General features: G+C 45.5%; 1 long non-coding RNA gene and 1 pseudogene across 1 annotated transcript; both read left to right on the top strand.

Annotated features, from left to right (window-relative positions):
- Nucleotides 1-6,524: 6,524 nt before the first annotated feature.
- Nucleotides 6,525-7,063, top strand: LOC100770301 (annotated as a pseudogene).
- A 6,327-nt stretch (nucleotides 7,064-13,390) lies between these two features.
- Nucleotides 13,391-14,601, top strand: LOC118239394. The gene is made up of 3 exons (XR_004771353.1): nucleotides 13,391-13,538; nucleotides 14,004-14,126; nucleotides 14,544-14,601. It is a non-coding gene; the product is annotated as an uncharacterized LOC118239394 (long non-coding RNA).
- The last annotated feature ends 2,884 nt before the right edge of the window (nucleotides 14,602-17,485 follow it).

The raw sequence follows: 17,485 nt of genomic DNA, 5'->3' as shown, positions 1-17,485 counted from the left end.
GCCCATACTCTATAGAAACCTTTCTATATCATACTGGGAAAGAAAAATGCTTATTAATTTTGTTCTGAAAATTCAAGTGGGTGATCAACTAAAGTCTTCAAAACCTGCCAGCTCCCAATGTTGTTGCCACTGACAACAAACAGGATATCATGGTCTTCTTCCTTGTGCAAGGCTGTGGTCCCAAGCCTAGTCTGAGGACCAATAGAAAAGGCAGTATTAAGACTAAGGATATAGGCCAGCCTGACCCCTACCGAGGTGAGTGTACCCTCTGCTCCTGTCCTTTTCCTACCCAACTTCCCATTTACCCCGGATCTCTCTGGGCCTGCGCCTGCTTAGAGTGGACCCACCCAGGCAGGGAGGAGCTCCCTGAGTCTGGAAACACCTCACTCTTCCTTCTCCCTCTGTTGGCCTGACCCCTACTGAGCCTGACCCCTACTGAGTGAGCAGACTACCAGGAGAGGCAAGACCATCCAGAGCTGCAGACATTAAAGTCTTGGCCCACACACACCACCAGGTGACAAGAGGAGATAGAGAGACCCCACCTGCACCCACTGGAAGAAGAGATGGGAAGAAGACAGAATAAGAACACACTCAACAACGAAGAGGCCAATATGACACCACCAGAATCTAGGGACGCCACACCAGCAAGATCTGAAAAGCTCAACACAGAGGATGAAGAAGAGATGGACCTCAAAAATTATCTTAGGAAGATGATAGAGACCTTTAAAGTGGAAACAAGAAAATCCCTTAAAGAAATAGAAGAAAAAAACAAGCAAAAAATTACATGAAATGGAGGAAAAGACAAACCAAAAAATTCAAGAAATAAACAAATCTCTTAAAGAATCTAAAGAAAGCCAAGAGAAAACAACCAAACAAGTGAAGGAAACAATTGAAACAGTTCAAGGCATGAAAGCTGAAATAGAAACAATAAAAAAAACAGAATGAGGGGATGCTGGAAATAGAAAGACTGGATAAATGATCAGGAACTAAAGATGTGAGTATAACCAATAGAATTCAAGAGATGGAAGAGAGAATCTCAGCTATTGAAGACTCCCCTGGTGTAAGAAAGGATTTTGGACACATGGGGGAGGGCCTAGACCTGGCCCAGGATGATATGGTGGACTTTGGGGAGCCCCTGTCGAGTGCCCTACCCAGCCTGGGGAGTGGAAGGTGGATGGGGTAGGGGGCAGGTGGAAAGTTGGGGGGAGGGTTGGGGGAGAGGGAAAAGGGATTGACATGTGAAGCAAGCTTGTTCCTAACTTGAACTAATAAAAAAATTACAAAAAAAAAAAGACTGATGATGTAGCTCAGTTGGTATAGTGCATGGCTAGCACACACAAAGCCCTGGGTTCAATCCACACCACTGCATAAACTTGGTGTCTGGTACATGCCTGTAATCCCAGCACTCAGGAGGTGAGAGCAGGAGGATCTCAAGTTCTACGTCATCATCACAGCTGTATAGTAAGTTCAAGACCAGCCAAGGAGACATAAGACACTGTAGAAAAGAAAAGGAAGAGAAGAGGAGAGAGGATGGACCATTTGGTTTTCCAATCAAGTGATGTCAGGCAGTGTTCAATTTCACAGTTTATACAAGGAAAATGAGTGTCCAAGTGTAAATGTGCCCAATTTCTAGCTAGCACCCCTGGCCTGTCATGTCCCTCTCATCATGTACACAGTGCCTTGCCTCTAAGCCCCTGTGGGAACCTGGAGGCATAGACAACACAGGAGTATGTTCAAGATGCTTGTTGTTGCCCCTGTAGGGTTTCCTCAGCTTCCAGCATCTCATCTTTTGTAAACACTCCATGGTTTTTCAGCTGCTCTAAAGGCCCTATCAGACTTATCTCTGAGTGTTCAATTGAAAACTGGCTACTTCAATATTCTGCTGTTGAAGAAGCTTGATATAGCTTTCCCTTCTCCCTAAAAACTGCAAAATAGACATCGAGCTACCAGGAAGATTCTTAGAACTTATACCATCAGATTGGCTGTGAATATGATCTCTGTTGAATGGTATACCCTGCTAGGGAGGCAGGGCTAAAAGCTTTAACTGCCATCCTCCACAGAACAGAGGAGTGGCCTGTTCTCATCAACGCTTCCAACTAGGTCAAGTTGAAGTATCACATTTCCTTACCAACAGCCCTTTATTATATTCTCTTCCTTCTAGTTAAGAAAAGTACACTATCAATCCTGTGACTTGTGTTTCTCCCACTGAACAGCCAGTATTGTTCCAAGCACACAGTATGGCTCAATAAATGTTTTTGGAAGTAAATGGAATTGATGCCTTCCTTTATGAGCTTCTTGCCAAAGAATCCATTTGTTTCAAGAACTCTTTGTAGACAACTCACAGGATTATAAATGGTGGCTCACAACTGCCTGTAACTCCAGCTATAGAGAATTATATTATTAACTACAATTTATAATGCAATATAGATTATCACAACTGATACATAATTATCACAAGTGATGATGCAAGAGATCAAAAAGGTGATTGCTAACGTTTTTAAATGCTTTCAAGCTATAAAGAGATATGGAATGAAGCTTTCTATTGTATTTTGTTCTTATTTGTGTTTGGTTGATTGGTTGGGTTTTTGTTTGTTTGTTTGGGTAGTTGGTTGGGGTTTTGGGGTTTTTTTGTTTGTTTGTTTGTTTTGGTTTTTCAAGACAGGGTTTCTCTGTGTAGCCCTGGCTGTCCTGGAACTTTTGCTTTGTAGACCAGGCTGGCCTCGAACTCAGAGATATGCCTGCCTCTGTGTCCTGAGTGCTGGGATGAAAAAACATTCGCCACCATGCCCAGTTGCTGTATATTCTATTTTATGATTAAAATTTTGAGCCATGGCCCAGTGGTGGTGGCGTTCACCTTTAATCCCTGCACTCAGGAGGCAGAGGTAGGGAGGCCAGCCTGGTCTCCAGAGTTCCAGGACAGCCAAGGCTACACAGAGAAACCCTGTGTCAAAACACCAAGGGGAAAAAAGAGGTGGGAGGAGGTAGAGCACCAGGAAAGAGTCTGTGGGGGTACATCTCGTCCCAGGACTCTCGGTCTCTCCTTACTTCTGATGTCCACGAGGCAAGCAGCTGTGCTCCACCAAACCCATTCAACATGCCGTACTGCTTCACCACAGGCCCAAAGTGATGTCAGCTGAAACCATGAGCCACATTGTGCCTGTGAGTGCAGGGTCCACAGAGGACAAAGGGTCCTCTAGCGCTGCAGTTACAGGCAGTTTGGGAGCCACCTGATGTGGATTCTGGAAACCAAACATGGGTCCTCTGGAAAATCAGTACTTACTTTTAACCACTGAGCCAAGCATTTTTAACACGTGGATGTATAAGCTATTTCAACACACAGATTGTAGTTTATTTTAAATTTCTATGACACAGTCACCATGAGGGACTTATTATTGGTCTTTGAAACTTTGATCACCATTAGAAACAGTAAGTAATTTAATGGATTCATAAGCAGAATTTTAAGTTGAATCAAACCAGTTCTCAAAACAGACAAAACTCCAGTGTTAGCTTAGCACGTATGAAGACTAGGTATGGGCTTAGTAAGCCAGAAAAGCAGGGCACCAAAAAAACTAAAATATAATAATAATAATAATAATAATAATAATAATAATAATAATAATAATAATAATAATATTGTGGTGAGTTCTGCTTGCAATCATAGAGTATCTTCCATCAAATGAATATGTCTGCTGATAGCCACAGTGTGTCCATAAGTAATGCCACAAGGAGACTGCAAAGAAAGGTCTATGTGGGTGTGCTAACCGGGGCTTCACATAGGAATTACACCAGAGCTTTTAATACAAACCCAAGCTAATGGCATCAAGATCTTTAGGGGTGGGACCAGGCACTGGTATTTGTAAAGCTCCAAGGGGCTGATTCCAATATGCATTCGAAGTCAGAAAGCAAGGGCCTAAGCAGACCTACTTTATAAAATAGGGACTCATCTGTTGGGAGGTGGGGGATTTTACAAGATATAAAATGTGACTGCTGGGTGCTGAGAAGTTCCAAGAATAAGTATGTAATGAAAGAAGTTCTAAACAGGTGCCATAACAAGCACTTGAACAGAAACATCCATAGCCCAATCTTCATCCCATCCAAGAGATACAAACAACAAATACATCAACAGACGAATGGATGATGAACAAATGGGACATAGCCAAACAAGGAATATACTTTGGGTGTGCATGTGTGTTCATGGAGGACAGAGGTCAACATGAACTGTCTTCCTCAGTCACCACCATGTTGAGGCTGTTTCTTGCTGAACCTGGGGCTCTCCCATTCGGTTAGATGGCTCCTCCTCGGCGAACCCCAGAGAGCCTTGTGTCTCTGCCTCCTCAGCATTGGGTTTACAGGCTGGAATCTTGCAGCTCCTGCTGTTTACATGGGTGCTAGGAATCAAACTCAGGGCCTCATGATTGTGTATCAAGCAGTTTACGGACTGAGCCATCTCTTCAGCCCTCATTTTTAGTGTCTATCTCTTTTGAAAGCCATGTTCCCTATGCTTCACTCACTATACCCATCTTTTCCTGTAGATTCTTTTAGCATATTTATAAGAAACCTTCCCTTGCTTATCCTAATATAGAAGCTGTCTCTGGGCCTGCTCTGAAGGAAAATTAAGCTAGACAAGAAGGTATAGGAAGGCAATGAAGAAAACTGGAAACGGTAGATGTCTCTAAACATATAAAACCTCTCTTTTTCTCACCTTAATTGCCTAACAGCCAAGGGATTGTTTAAAACAAAAATAGCAATGTGTTATGGAGTTTATAACACACATGAGTGAAAGATATGAGAAAGCAACATAAATTACTTTAATAAAGATCTTCCATTCTACATGGATCAATGTAAGACGGGTACAGCAGCCTTGATCTGGAGAGGCCAATTTGAGAGAGCTACTTCTCAGACGTAACACTGTAAGCTGCCAAAACTTAAGAGTTAATCCAGTTGAGCTGGTCAGTCACCTAGCCAAGGGACCACCTCCCAAGAAGACAGGCTCACCTTAAACCATACTCAAAAGATAGGAGCAACAATTGTCCCTCTAATGAGACACTATACGTTTCCTTCCCAGCACTCCCACCTTGTAAGGACAGTAGCATACGGGGAGGTTAGTCTGCCTGCCTGTCTGAATTACTCAGAAAAGTAGAACTTTCCCTTTTCTTCTCTGTCCATGCTAAGCAAGCTCATTTGTACCTTGCCTGCTTTGGGTTTTTTTTTTCTCAAAATCTAATAAAATTGTCCTCAAGATTTCTTCAGTCTATTCTCAATTAGTTTTTGAGACAGGAACTCACTATGTAGCCCTAGCTGCCATGAAACTCACTCTGTAGACTAGCCTGGCCTCCAACTCACAGAGATCCTCCTGCCTCTGCCTCCTGAATGCTGAGGTTAAAGGCATGTGCCACCACTGCCTTGCCAAATTCTTTTAGTAACAAAATTCAGACTAAGACCTCTGAAAGGGTCTCCATGCTCCCCAGTAACATTTAACAACTCAACCTAAACTTCCCAGATTTAGTTCAAGGTAGACCAGCACAAATTGGACCTTCAAATTGTAATTCCCTGAAAATAAAAAGAATCTCAACCCCTACCTTACACCATACACAACGAACAAAATCTCATAAACCATGAATTTAGGAAATAGCTTAGGAACTGTGGCAACATATGTCATATGGGTGACATGATCATATACAATGCCACTAAATTTTTATGGGTTTCTTTTTCTCTCATAAAAAACAACTTTTTTAAAGTTTGAAAGTGTTTCTGAAAGACCCCGAAGGGATACTTTCGTAGAGGGAGACCCACACACCCAGGAACCAGCGAGGCCACGAACTGGATGTAAAAAACAAGAGGCTTTATTGGAGACGCGGGTACCCGGGGCGACTTAGCTTTTCTGAGGCCAAGCGCCCCGAGCCAAGGGAAAGGGGTCCTTATATAGGGAAAAAGGCGCAAGCTAGGAGCAGGGATTCTATTTGATGGTTCAAATGAGGCACAGAGCCATTCCAGATCAGCATATTCTCAAGGTCTGGTGTCTGGTACAACAGACTTGATTCCTCCCTCCGCGCCCAGGTGGCTGACCTTGGGGGCGGAGACCTTGGGACGGAGTGTTTCTCAACGGGGGGGGGGGCGTGGGGGCGAGGGGTGCTCGGCCCCAGCCCCGGCGCGGTGCCAGGGCAGCCCCGCCTGGGTGAACCGGCTTGGGAGGGAAAACGGCAGCCGGGGGAAGTGGAGGCCGGCGGGGGCAGGATGAAGGTGAAGCAGGGCAGCTCTGCGGCAGCTAGCAGCTCCCGGACAATTATCGCCCCGCGCTGCACTCTCCAGCCCATCCCGGCTGCTCCAGAGAGAACACCCAGCATCAGCATAGGCGGGGGGAGACAGAGAGGCAGCGGGCCTTTCATTTCACTTGTCATCCAGGCTGGCCTTGAACTCACAATCCCCTTGCTTCAGCCTCCCAAGTACTGAAATTACAAGTGTATGCCCTCAGGCCTTGCTGTAATAATCAAGTTTAAGAAGTGTTTGTTCGCCTTTTCGCCAAGATGGCGCCGAAAGCAAAAAAGGAAGCTCGTGCTCCTCCCAAAGCAGAAGCCAAAGTGAAGGCCTTGAAAGCCAAGAAGGCAGTGCTGAAAGGCATCCACAGCCACAAAAAGAAGAGCCGCACGTCACCAACCTCCCAGCGGCCCAAGACCCTGCGGCTCCGGAGGCAGCCCAAATGCGAAGGAGCACGCCCAGGAGAAACAAGCTTAGGCACTATGCCATCATCAAATTCCCCCTGACCACTGAGTCAGCCATGAAGAAGATAGAAGACAGCAACACACTTGTATTCATTGTGGACGTCAAGGCCAACAAGCACCAGATCAAACAGGCTGTGAAGAAGCTCTATGACATTGATGTGGCCAAAGTCAACACCCTCATAAGGCCTGACGGACAGAAGAAGGCATACTCTCAGTTGGCTCCCGATTATGATGCTCTGGATGTTGCCAACAAAATTGGGATCATCCAAACTGAATCCAGTTGGCTAATTCCAAATATACACTTTTTCACCATAAAAAAGAAGTGTTTGTTCATAGATTGCTAACATTACTTCATTGACTCTTACAGCCTTGCACCTAAGCATTATTCCTCTGGTCTCTGAAGAAAAGAAAGGAGGGGTAGATAAATGGCACTAATCTTTATCTTTCCACTAAGCCGTACTATCTGCCAGTCCACGCATATAATCTGAGCTCCTGTGTCTAACTGCCTGCGATATGAAAGAACTCCGAGTCTGACCTTTGAGGTGCCTTCTGGCACTCATTGTCCATGCTTCTATAGCCGTTGTTACCAACCACTGTTTCTAAGAAAACATGCCCCACTCTAAGTCCCATGGGTCCCTGCTGTCTCCTCCCAGGCACAGCTGTTTGCACCATTACACTTTGGTGTAAGCACATCTAATTGGATTCATTCCTTTTCCATGAAAATGAAGTAAGCACTAAGCCACTGGCCAGCAAGCTCTTGTGAGTGCAAGCACTGGGGCTGGGGTTCGTATGGAAGCCACATGGGATATGGGTGTGTTGATACAGGGCTATAATCCCAGCACTTGATGGGGGAAGGCAAGACAAGCTGGAGTTCAAGGTCATCACTGGCTACATAACAAGTTTGAGGTCAGCTTGAGCTACAAGATATCCTGTCTCAATGAACAAAAAGCAGCATGTGACTCAAAGCTGTGGAGAAGCAGAGGCCAAAGGCAGTGTGAGGGAGCCAGTGGACAGTCCCTCTACTCATAGTGCCATAACAAAGTGTCCTAAACTGGGGTAAAACTTGCTTGTAAAAATTCCCTGGGGTTCTGCAGGCTGGGAAGTCCCAGATCAAAGCAGATTCGGTGGCTGGTGGGGGCTAGCTTCTTTTTGCTTTCTCTTCATGGCAGAAGGGGTGGAAGAGCTCTCCAGCATCTCCCTCATAAGGACACCCATCCTGGGCTAAGCGTTAGTACACACACCTTTAGTCCCAGCACTAGGGAGGCAGAAGCAGGCAAATCTCTGTGAGCTCCAGGCCAGCCAGGAATACATAGGGAGACCCTGTCTCCCTCACCCCAAAAAAAGTGGTTTTACGAGTTCCTCCTTCATGGCTTGTCACCTCCCGAAAGGCCCTGCCTCCCTCCTCATTCTAGCCCACTGGGAATTGGGTTTCAGATATGACTTAGGAATGCAACCCAGACATTCAGAGAGAGCAATAGATCTGAGTTCCCACAAGGCCCTGCTAGAACTTTCTGTGTAGATTTCCTGTTCCCATTTCAGAAATCCACTGAACCCATCTGCATGGGTAAGTGGATTCTGCTCCTTACCACCAAATGGTCACTGGTTACAGTAGACATTTGACAGCAGAGAATATGGTGCCTCTAAAATACTCTTCCTGCAGAAACTCTCCTTCCTAACTTTGTCTAGCAGTTAGGGCCCAGAGTAAGTGACCTAGATTTATCAAGCAGACAGCCAGCAAGATTTGGAAACAGAAGGAGGCTTCAGGCAGAAACCATCTTCTGGCAAGGCTGGCAGGTAAGCTGTCTGGCTTTCAGATTTACACAGCGGTAAGGAAAAGGAAGAAAAAGATGGCGGATTGCTGGCACCCAGCACCTAACATGTTTCCCATGTTTAGGTATACCCACTAAATGGCAATGGCTGTGGGGTCTCTGCTACGGTTGCCCACTTCCTGATGTAGGCATTTCTCCTGTCAGTGAAGCTTCCGTTCAAGAATTCTAGGAAGACCTAATGTCACCAACTAAGCTCCCTATTAGCCTTGGAAGCCTAAAGCAATCCTATAGTTTGCAGCCAGATTATTTTTTGCATTCTCATGTGTGTGGGGGGGGGGGTCAGAGGACATCTTGTGGTAGTCATTTCTCTCCTTGTTCCATGTGGGATCTGAGGATCAAACTCGGGTTGTCAGACTTGTGGCAAACACATTTACTCACTGATCCATCCTGTTGGCAAAATTCTTAAGCAACAGCCTAACACAAGTGTTATAGTTTGGCTTTGGAATGTCTTTGCAAAGGCCCATGTGCTAAAGCTAGCTCTATAATCCCTGGAAGTATTAGGAGAAACCTTTAAGAAATAGAGCTGACTGGAGTAGGTCTTTGGAAGGAGGGTTGTCCTTGAAGAGACTACCAGGGACCCAGCCCCGGCCTTTCTCTCCCTTTGATGACTGAATGTAGTTGAGCAGTCTTCTTCTGCCACCTGCCACCTGCCACCTGCCACCCACCATGATATACTGTGCCATCTTGGGCCTAAAGTAGCAGAGTCAAGTAACCAGGGACAGATACCTCTGAAATGCTGAGTGCAAAGCAACCCTTCATCCTTCTTGGGTATTTGGTACAGAAATGTAAAGCTAACACAACCAGCCCCCTTTGTAGTAGGCTCCCTCCTCTTTGTCCCTGAGGAGCTGTGAACACTTCACCTTGCCCAAGAAAATAAGCTAAGTTCAGAACCAAAAGAAAATTCCTCCCTATCCTTTGCCAGAAAGTCTGCAAGAGTGAACTGAGAGGGTCAGGGCAATCCTGGCTTTTCTGTCTCCAGATGGAAGGTGGTGTCTCTCAGAATCAGCAGTGACGATTCCAAAACAAATCTCCTTGACTGTTCTGAGCTGAGTTCCATGGGAAATCCTTGGCCAGAAAAGCCCATTTGCCCAATTAAAATAAAGATTACAGTCTGTGAGAACAGAAAGTCAACTCATTTGTCTGTTGCTTAGCAATGTCTCCTCTCACAGCAGTATTTTGGGGACATATCCATCTGGAAATCAGAAGTGATTTCAGTGTTTTTCTCCTGGTCTAAGGAATAGCCAGGGGAGGACAAGAAATGCTCGAGATGGGCCTGGCATAGTCTGAGGTGAGGCTTTCCAAAACATTCCTTCTTCAGGTCTGGACCCTGAGGACATGTTCTTCTTCCCTAGTTCTCTCATACACTTTGGGTCTTCGGGGCTAACTCTCCCCCCCACTTTCTCATTCTGCTCCCTTGTTTTGGTGTAGCCCTGGCTGTCCTGGAACTCACTCTGTAGGCCAGGCTGGCCTCAAACTCAGAGATCCTCCTGCCTCAGCCTCTGAGTGCTGGAATTAAAGGTGTGCACCACAACTGCCTGGCTTTTTTTTTAATTCTTCTCTCATACAGTAATCCCCACCACAACTTCCCCTCCCTCTCTTCCTCCCAGTTCCCCTCCCCTCCCCCAATCCACTCTCTGCCTCCATGTCTCCCCCCAGAAAAGAGCAAGCCTCCCAGGGACATCAACTAAATACAGCATAATAAGATACAAGACCACATAGACTTTGGGGAGCCCCTTTTGAGGGCCTTACCTTGCCTGGGGAGTGGAGGGGGGATGGCTAGGGGCAGGTGGGATGTTGGGGTGAGGGGAGGGAGAGGGAGAAGGGATTGACATGTGAAACAAGCTTGTTCCTAATTTGAACTAATAAAAGAATAAAATAAAAAAAAAGATACAAGACCACAAACCTTCTCATCGGGGTCCTAAAAGCAGGGAAAAGAATCAGAGACATTCCCACTGGTGCTGGAGTCCCCCAGAAACACCAAGCCAACAACTATAACATAGCCAGAGGAGCTAGCGAAGATCCGTGCAGGTTCCGTACTGCTGCTTCAGTCTCTGTGTGCCCTTCCCTTTAAGCTTCAGACAGAATATCCCGTCATCACTTGGGTCCCCTGTCTGTATAGTGTGGACAGCTATGAGGAACAGGTGCACTGTGGTGCTTTGGACAGCTGGGAAGGCACTGGGCCAAGCCAGCAGTGGACTCCACAAGGCACTTGTCACAGGATTAAAGCTCATCAAGGAACAAATCCCTCAGAAGCAAGTGCAAATATGCCCCAGAATAGGAAGCAAAACACCAGGTGCTGAAGGCTTGGTCCCCAGCCTGTGACACCATGGAAAGCAGCGAAGCCTTTCAAAGACCACAGGGCATGTGCTATCATGAAGGGACACTAGGTCTTTAGCACACATACCCCTTCCTAGCTACCATGAAGTGAGTAGCTTGGCTCCACCCTGTGTCCCCCATGATCATAGTCTTCTTTTCCACAGCCCCAAAGCAATACATTCACAAACTGGAACCTCTGAAGGCATGCAACAAACCCTCTCCTCCTCAGCACTTATTTAGCTCGGGAATTTTTGCCACAGCAATGGAAAGCTAGCTGACTGGCACATCAGGTATCGGAATATTGAAGCTATCACTATGGAGAGACTGCAAAGGGTGTAGGATGGTCCAGCCAGGGCTGAATCGAATCCCATGGGGAGTTGTTCTTTTTTTTTTTTTAACTCGCAGTGCCTAAGCCAATTATAACAAGGGTGAACCCCAGCATTAGTGTGCTTTTCTGTTGTCTGTTTTATTGTCAATGCTAGGCATGGAACCCAAGGCCTTGTGCATATTAGAAAACACTCTGCCTCTTAGATGCTACAGCCACACACACAGGCCTTGTTTTGTTGTTGTTGTTGTTTGGTTTTGTTTTTGAGCCAAGGCCTTGTTATATAGTTCAGGTGGGCCTGGAACTCACAGTGTAGCCCAGGCTACCCTTGAATCTGTGTCCCTCCCATCTCCACCTGCCAAGTGCTGGGATCACAGGCATGCACAATTGTGCTTTGATGGAACATTGGTGTTTGTAAGGTTCCACAGCTTGGGCTGGGTGACAGTACAGTCTATATAGTACAGGGATTACTGTATGAGAGTAGTTTTTTTTTTTTTTAGAAAAGCCAGGCAGTTGTGGTGCACACCCAGAAGCCACATAAAGAAGAGCAGAACAGCTCGCACCTATAATCCCAGAACTGGGGAGGCTGATCTGTAGAGTTCACTAGTTACCCAGACTAGTTTACTTGGCAAGTTCCAGGCCAGTGAAAAACCCTGTCTCAAAAAGCAATGACAGTTCCTGAGGATGACATCCAAGATTGTCCTCTAGTCTCCTCATGCACACACACACACACACACACACACACACACACACACACACACACACACCAAGCAAATACAGCCCACGGGTGATCCAATGTGAAACCAAAACAAGAGTCTTTGAGGACTTTGTACAAATGGGATCCATCTGTGTTGTGCAAATGTTGTAGTGAGCTAGGTGTTGGGGCACCTGTAATCCTAGCACTCAGAAGGCTGAAGCAGGAAGGCCAAGATTTCAAGGCCAATCGGACCTACATAGTAAGACCTTACCTCTAAAGAAAGAGAGAAAGTGCCAAGGTGTAGCATGGAATAAGTGGCCTAGCTATGTCTCTCATGGGTGGATAAACAAAGGAATTGAGAGCGGATATGCATAAAAATTCATGGCAGCATTGTGAACACTAGCCAAAAAAAGACTACTAGTGACTATGAACCAACAAATGGGTAAGTAAACATGGCATGCAGTACACTGGAATATCCCACCTTAAAAATAAAAGTGATGGGCACATGCCAAATGTAGATGAAGGATGAATTTCAAAACCATGCGAACTGAGCTTCACAGCACAGGTCAGTTATCTCAGATACTCAGGCAGAAAAAAAGCTCTGAATCCAGCCTGGTCTATAGAGTGAGTTCCAAGACAAATAGGACTATGTAGAGAGACTCTGTCCCAAAACACTAAAGAGGAAAAAAATCAAAAAGAGTCCTGGGGTATAGGTTGGTGATAGAGGACTTACAGAGCATGTGTGAGGCCCTAGGTCCAATCCCCAGAACTGCAAAACAAATTATGCTTGGTGAAATGAGGTAGTCACACAGGGGCACATATCATATTACCTCCATTTGCAGGAAATGTCCAGAACAGGCAAATTCATAAAGACAAAAGGCAGCTTAGTGGTTGCCAGGGGCTGAGAAAAGGGACAAACTGTGAGTAACTGCTTGATAACGGCACAAAATTTCTACACTTCTGGACAGTGCAAAGCATGTGGGGACTAGATAAAAGTGATAGTTGCACAATGTCGTGATTGTGCCAAATGTCACAGTTTAAAGGAGTGGAACAATTTGTGTGAATTTTACATCAATTTATATTTTTAAAAAAAGGTTACAAGGTGGCCCTAAATCTGGGCAAACACCAGAAAGGAACTCTGAGTTTGTGACCTGGTGAGATGGACAGGCCAGCTCCAAGCTCCGTGGAAGCATTGCTGGCCAAGCCTGAGTGCCCCACAGAATGTTGTCTGCTGTTTTAATGTGGACCAGCTGGGGAGCTTTTCTCTGGAGGCACTAGGCTCTGCAAATATGTGTTTTCCCCCCTGGGGTTTGCTAGGGGAACGGTTACTCATGGAGTTTCCAACCACAGGCTGAGCTTGAAATATTTTTTCTTTTCATTGTTTGAAAAAGGCTTGTGCCTCGCAAAACTAAAATAGTATGGGAAAATGTGGTGTGGTTTCTGGTTTCAGCAGAATTTATTTAGCCGCTTTGGCTCTAGAAATCATTCTCTTCCCATTCCTGGCAAATGCTTCCCCAATTGCTCCTCCAGCTAAGCCTCGTGCTAAGCTTTCAAAACAGAACTAACTGGGGTAGACAGAAATGCAATAGGGGGCACCCTGCCATGGCCTCTGGCCCCAGATGACCCCAGAACTTTCTTCTTGCACCATGCAGGTACCTTTTGTGACAAGAAGAAAAGGAAGGAGCTGAAGACATGGCTCAGCAGTTAAGTCTTTTACGAAAGCCAAATTGGAGAACCTTGTAATCCGGCAAATCCACTCAAAACATATGAAACTGACTGGGTACCAAAAGAAAATAGGAAAGAAAGAAATCAGTGTGGTGATGACGGGTACAGGGCTTTTTCTTTCTTCTTTATTATTTTTGTTGTATGTATGCAGTTGTTTTGCCTGCATTTATGTCTCTGCTCCAATTTTGTGTGGTACCTGTAGAGGCCAGAATCGGGCATCATGTGTGAGCCACCATGTGGGTGCTGGGAATCAAACCCAGGTCCTCTGCAAGAGCAACAAGTGCTCTTAACCACTGAGCCATCTCTCCAGTCCCTCCCCCTTTTTTTCTTTTTACTTATTTTTGAGATGAAGTCTCATGTAGCCCGGGCTGACCTTGACTTATTTATTGTAGCCAACGGTGGCCTTAAACTCCTGATCCTGATGCTCCTGCCTCTATCTCTAGAGTGCTGGGTTTATATGCACGTGTCACCATGCCCAGCTCACGTGGTGGGCCCTTCAAGAACTGGAACTTCGTGTAAGTAGTTTGGTCATTGAGGGTACTGCTCTTAGAGGGGATTAATGCATTTCTTTTTCTCTCAGGAAGTCCCACAAGAGTAGATTGTTATTAGCAAGCCTGGCACCTCCCCAAGAATCTTTCTTGTTTCCTCTCTCACCGTATAATTTCATCCTCTTGCATATTCATCTTCTATGAGACCCTCACCAAGGCTGAATACACACTGCTGCTGCGTTCTTCAACCTCCAAAATGTTAACCTGAATTCACCTCTTTTTTTTTTATAAGATACCTAGCCTTGGACATTTTGGTATAACAACCAAAAACAAGCCCTTAACAGGAAGCAACTTAAATCCCTAACAATGGGCAGTGGAGGAGAGGATGGCCTAGAAGCCCTTCCCCTAGAATGAGAGTGATGACTACTCTCTATGCTATCCTAGAGTCCTCATCCAGTGGCTGATGGAAGCAGAGACAGACATACACAGAAATACACTGAGCTGAAATCTGGAACCTAGTTGAAGAGAGGGAGGAATGAAGAACGAAGGGGTCTGTAACAGGTTGGAGAAACCCACAAAAACAGTTGGCCTGAAAAAGGGAAAGCAGATCGACCCCAGACGCTCTTTGGGAGGCCAGTACGGGACTAATCCAGCCCCCTGATCATGGATGCCATCGGGGAGGCCCCTGCACTCCTGGGAGCCTCCGTAGGTGGACTGGCGTTTTGCCCTGGTGTGTGGGGGGGACTTCGAGAGCCCATCCCACGTGAAGGGATGCACTCTGTCTCTGAACACATGGGGAGGGACCTAGGCCCAGCACAGGAAGATTTGGTGGACTTGGTGGAGCCCCGGTTGGGGGCCCTACCCTGCCTGGGGAGTGGTGGGTGGATGGGGTGGGGGGTAGGTTGGAGGTGGGGGAGAAGGAATGGGGGTGAGGGGAGGGAGAGGGAGAGGGGAATTACATGTGAAACAAGCCTGTTCCCTAACTTGAATTAATAACAATAATAATAATAATAATAATAATAATAATAATAATAATGAGAGAAAAAAGAAGGGGAAATAAGCAACCTATGAACACTACTAAAGAGAAAAAACTTACTTTTTGACATCTATTATTTGGCTATCTACATTGCATGTAAATTAAATATTCTTCCTCATTCAAAAAAAATGTCAGTGTAATGGTGCCTAATATTCTGCTATACTCATAGATTGGTGCCTAACCTAATAGTCATCAGAAAGGCTTCATCTACCAACTGGTGAAAAACAGATGCAGAGACACACAGTCAAATGTCAAACATTAGGCAGAGCTGGGGGAATCCTGCTGAAGAGAGGGTAGAAGGATTGTAGGAAAGGACATTACAAGAAAACCCACAGAACCAATTAACCTGGACTCATAGGAACTCACAAAGACTGAACCAACTAACAGGATGCCTGTATGAGACTAACTTAGGCCCTCTGCATATATCTGATAGTTGTGTAGCTTGATCTTCTTGTGGGACTCCTAATAGTGGGATCAGGGGATGTCTCTGACTCTTTTTCTGGCTTTTGAGACCCTTTCCTCATACTAGGTTGCTTTGCCTAGCCTTAATATAAGGAGAGGTACTTAATCTTACCACAACTTGATATGCCATGTATTGACAATATCTACGGGAGGCCTGTCCTTTACTGAATAGAAATGGAGGAGGAGTGGATGGAGGAGAGATAGAAGAGAGGTAGAGGGGAAAGGGGGGAAACTGTGGTTGATATGTAAAATAAATAAATGAATAAATAAATGCATATCAAAAAAATCCCTAACAATGAAGGAATATATAAACAAACACTATATCTATACAAAGGACATGTTGCTTGCATTCAAAATCAAGAACCGCTGGTCCATACAATAGCATCAGTGAGCCTCCTACATATATTGCTCAACATGCCACAGTATCTGACTCTACAATGAGAGAATCCCCCTTGGAGTACAGTTATTCTCTCCCCCACACTCCTGCTTTCTTCTTTTAAATTCAGTTGCTTGAGACACAGTTAAGATTGCCTTCAAGCCAGGCATTGGTGGCGCATGCCTTTAATCCCAGCACTCCGGAGGCAGAGGCAGGCAGATCTCTGTGAGTTCGAAACCAACCTGGTCTACAAGAGCAAGTGCCAGGACAGCCTCCAAAGCCATAGAGAAACCCTGTCTCGAAAAACAAAAGCAAAAACAAAAACAAAATTGCCTTCAATAAAATGTACCCATTTCATTTTGGTTACTCCATCACTGACTGTGGCTCAGTTGTGAGACTCTAGCAAGCATGAAGTCTAGGCTTCAGAACCATGTAAAAAGTAGGCATGGTGGCATTCGAAAAAGGTACCCATTTTAAAATACAGTTAAGTAAGTATAACAAATGTTTACATCTACCACACAAACAATTCAGTCGAATTTCCAGAAAGCTTCTTCAAGTCCCTTTGGCACGAGTCCTCTCTGCAGGCAACAACAAAGCTGCTTTCTGGGCTGTAGATGAGCTTTGCCTTTGTAGGATTTCCCAGAGATGGTAGTAAATGGCTCTTTCACTCACAACCATGTTCATGGGGTTCTTCCATGTCGTGACATGTCAACTGACCATTACTTTTTAGTTCTGAGTTGACTAGACTGTGATAAATACTGGGGGTACCTTGACTAACATATTCCCTTCCCTGTTGAGCCATGCTGTGGTCTGAATATGAGATGGCCCCCGGTAGATGCAGGTATTGAGTGCTTGGTCCCAGCTGTTGAAGTCACTTTGAGTGTAAATTGAGGAAGTAAGGCCTAGCTGAGGAACTAGGCCTGGTAGATGAGTCTTTGGGTGTATCTTGCCCCACCCCCTTCTTGGATTCCCTTTTTTCTTCCTGGCTACCATGATGTTAACTGTTCTATTCCACCATTCCCTTCTTGCCACGATGGACGACCAAAACTGTGAACCACAAGAGAAATAAAAAGTAACTAGTGGTTGACATTTGTATTGTTTCCAGTTTTAGTCTGTTTTAACAAAAGCTGACACAGGGTGTGTGTGTGTGTGTGTGTGTGTGTGTGTGTGTGTGTGTGTGTGTGTGTGCACTTGTGTGTTTATGGACATGTATTTTCATTTCTCACTTATCTCAGAGTGGGATTGCTTGAGCCATGTAAATGTTTACCTTTCCATGAAACTGACTAACAGTTCTCCAAAATGATTGCATGTAGTGGCATCTTGTTCTGCCAATAGACTTGAGGTAATGGCCTTAGGGTGTGGCTTTGGTGTGCGGGCATGACCCCTTATAAGGAAGAGGAGGAGCCCACTCAGGCTTTCTTGGGTTGTGGTCACAACATCCTGGATTGCAGACTCTGCAACTCCAGGAGCAGAAGACCTGGGTGATTATTTGCCATCATTGTGTGAGTCCTG

This window comes from Cricetulus griseus, chromosome X (genome assembly GCF_003668045.3).
Source record: "Cricetulus griseus strain 17A/GY chromosome X, alternate assembly CriGri-PICRH-1.0, whole genome shotgun sequence".
Lineage (NCBI taxonomy): Eukaryota > Metazoa > Chordata > Mammalia > Rodentia > Cricetidae > Cricetulus > Cricetulus griseus.
Note: the sequence above shows the minus strand (reverse complement) of the source record. Positions and strands in the feature narration are given on the sequence as shown.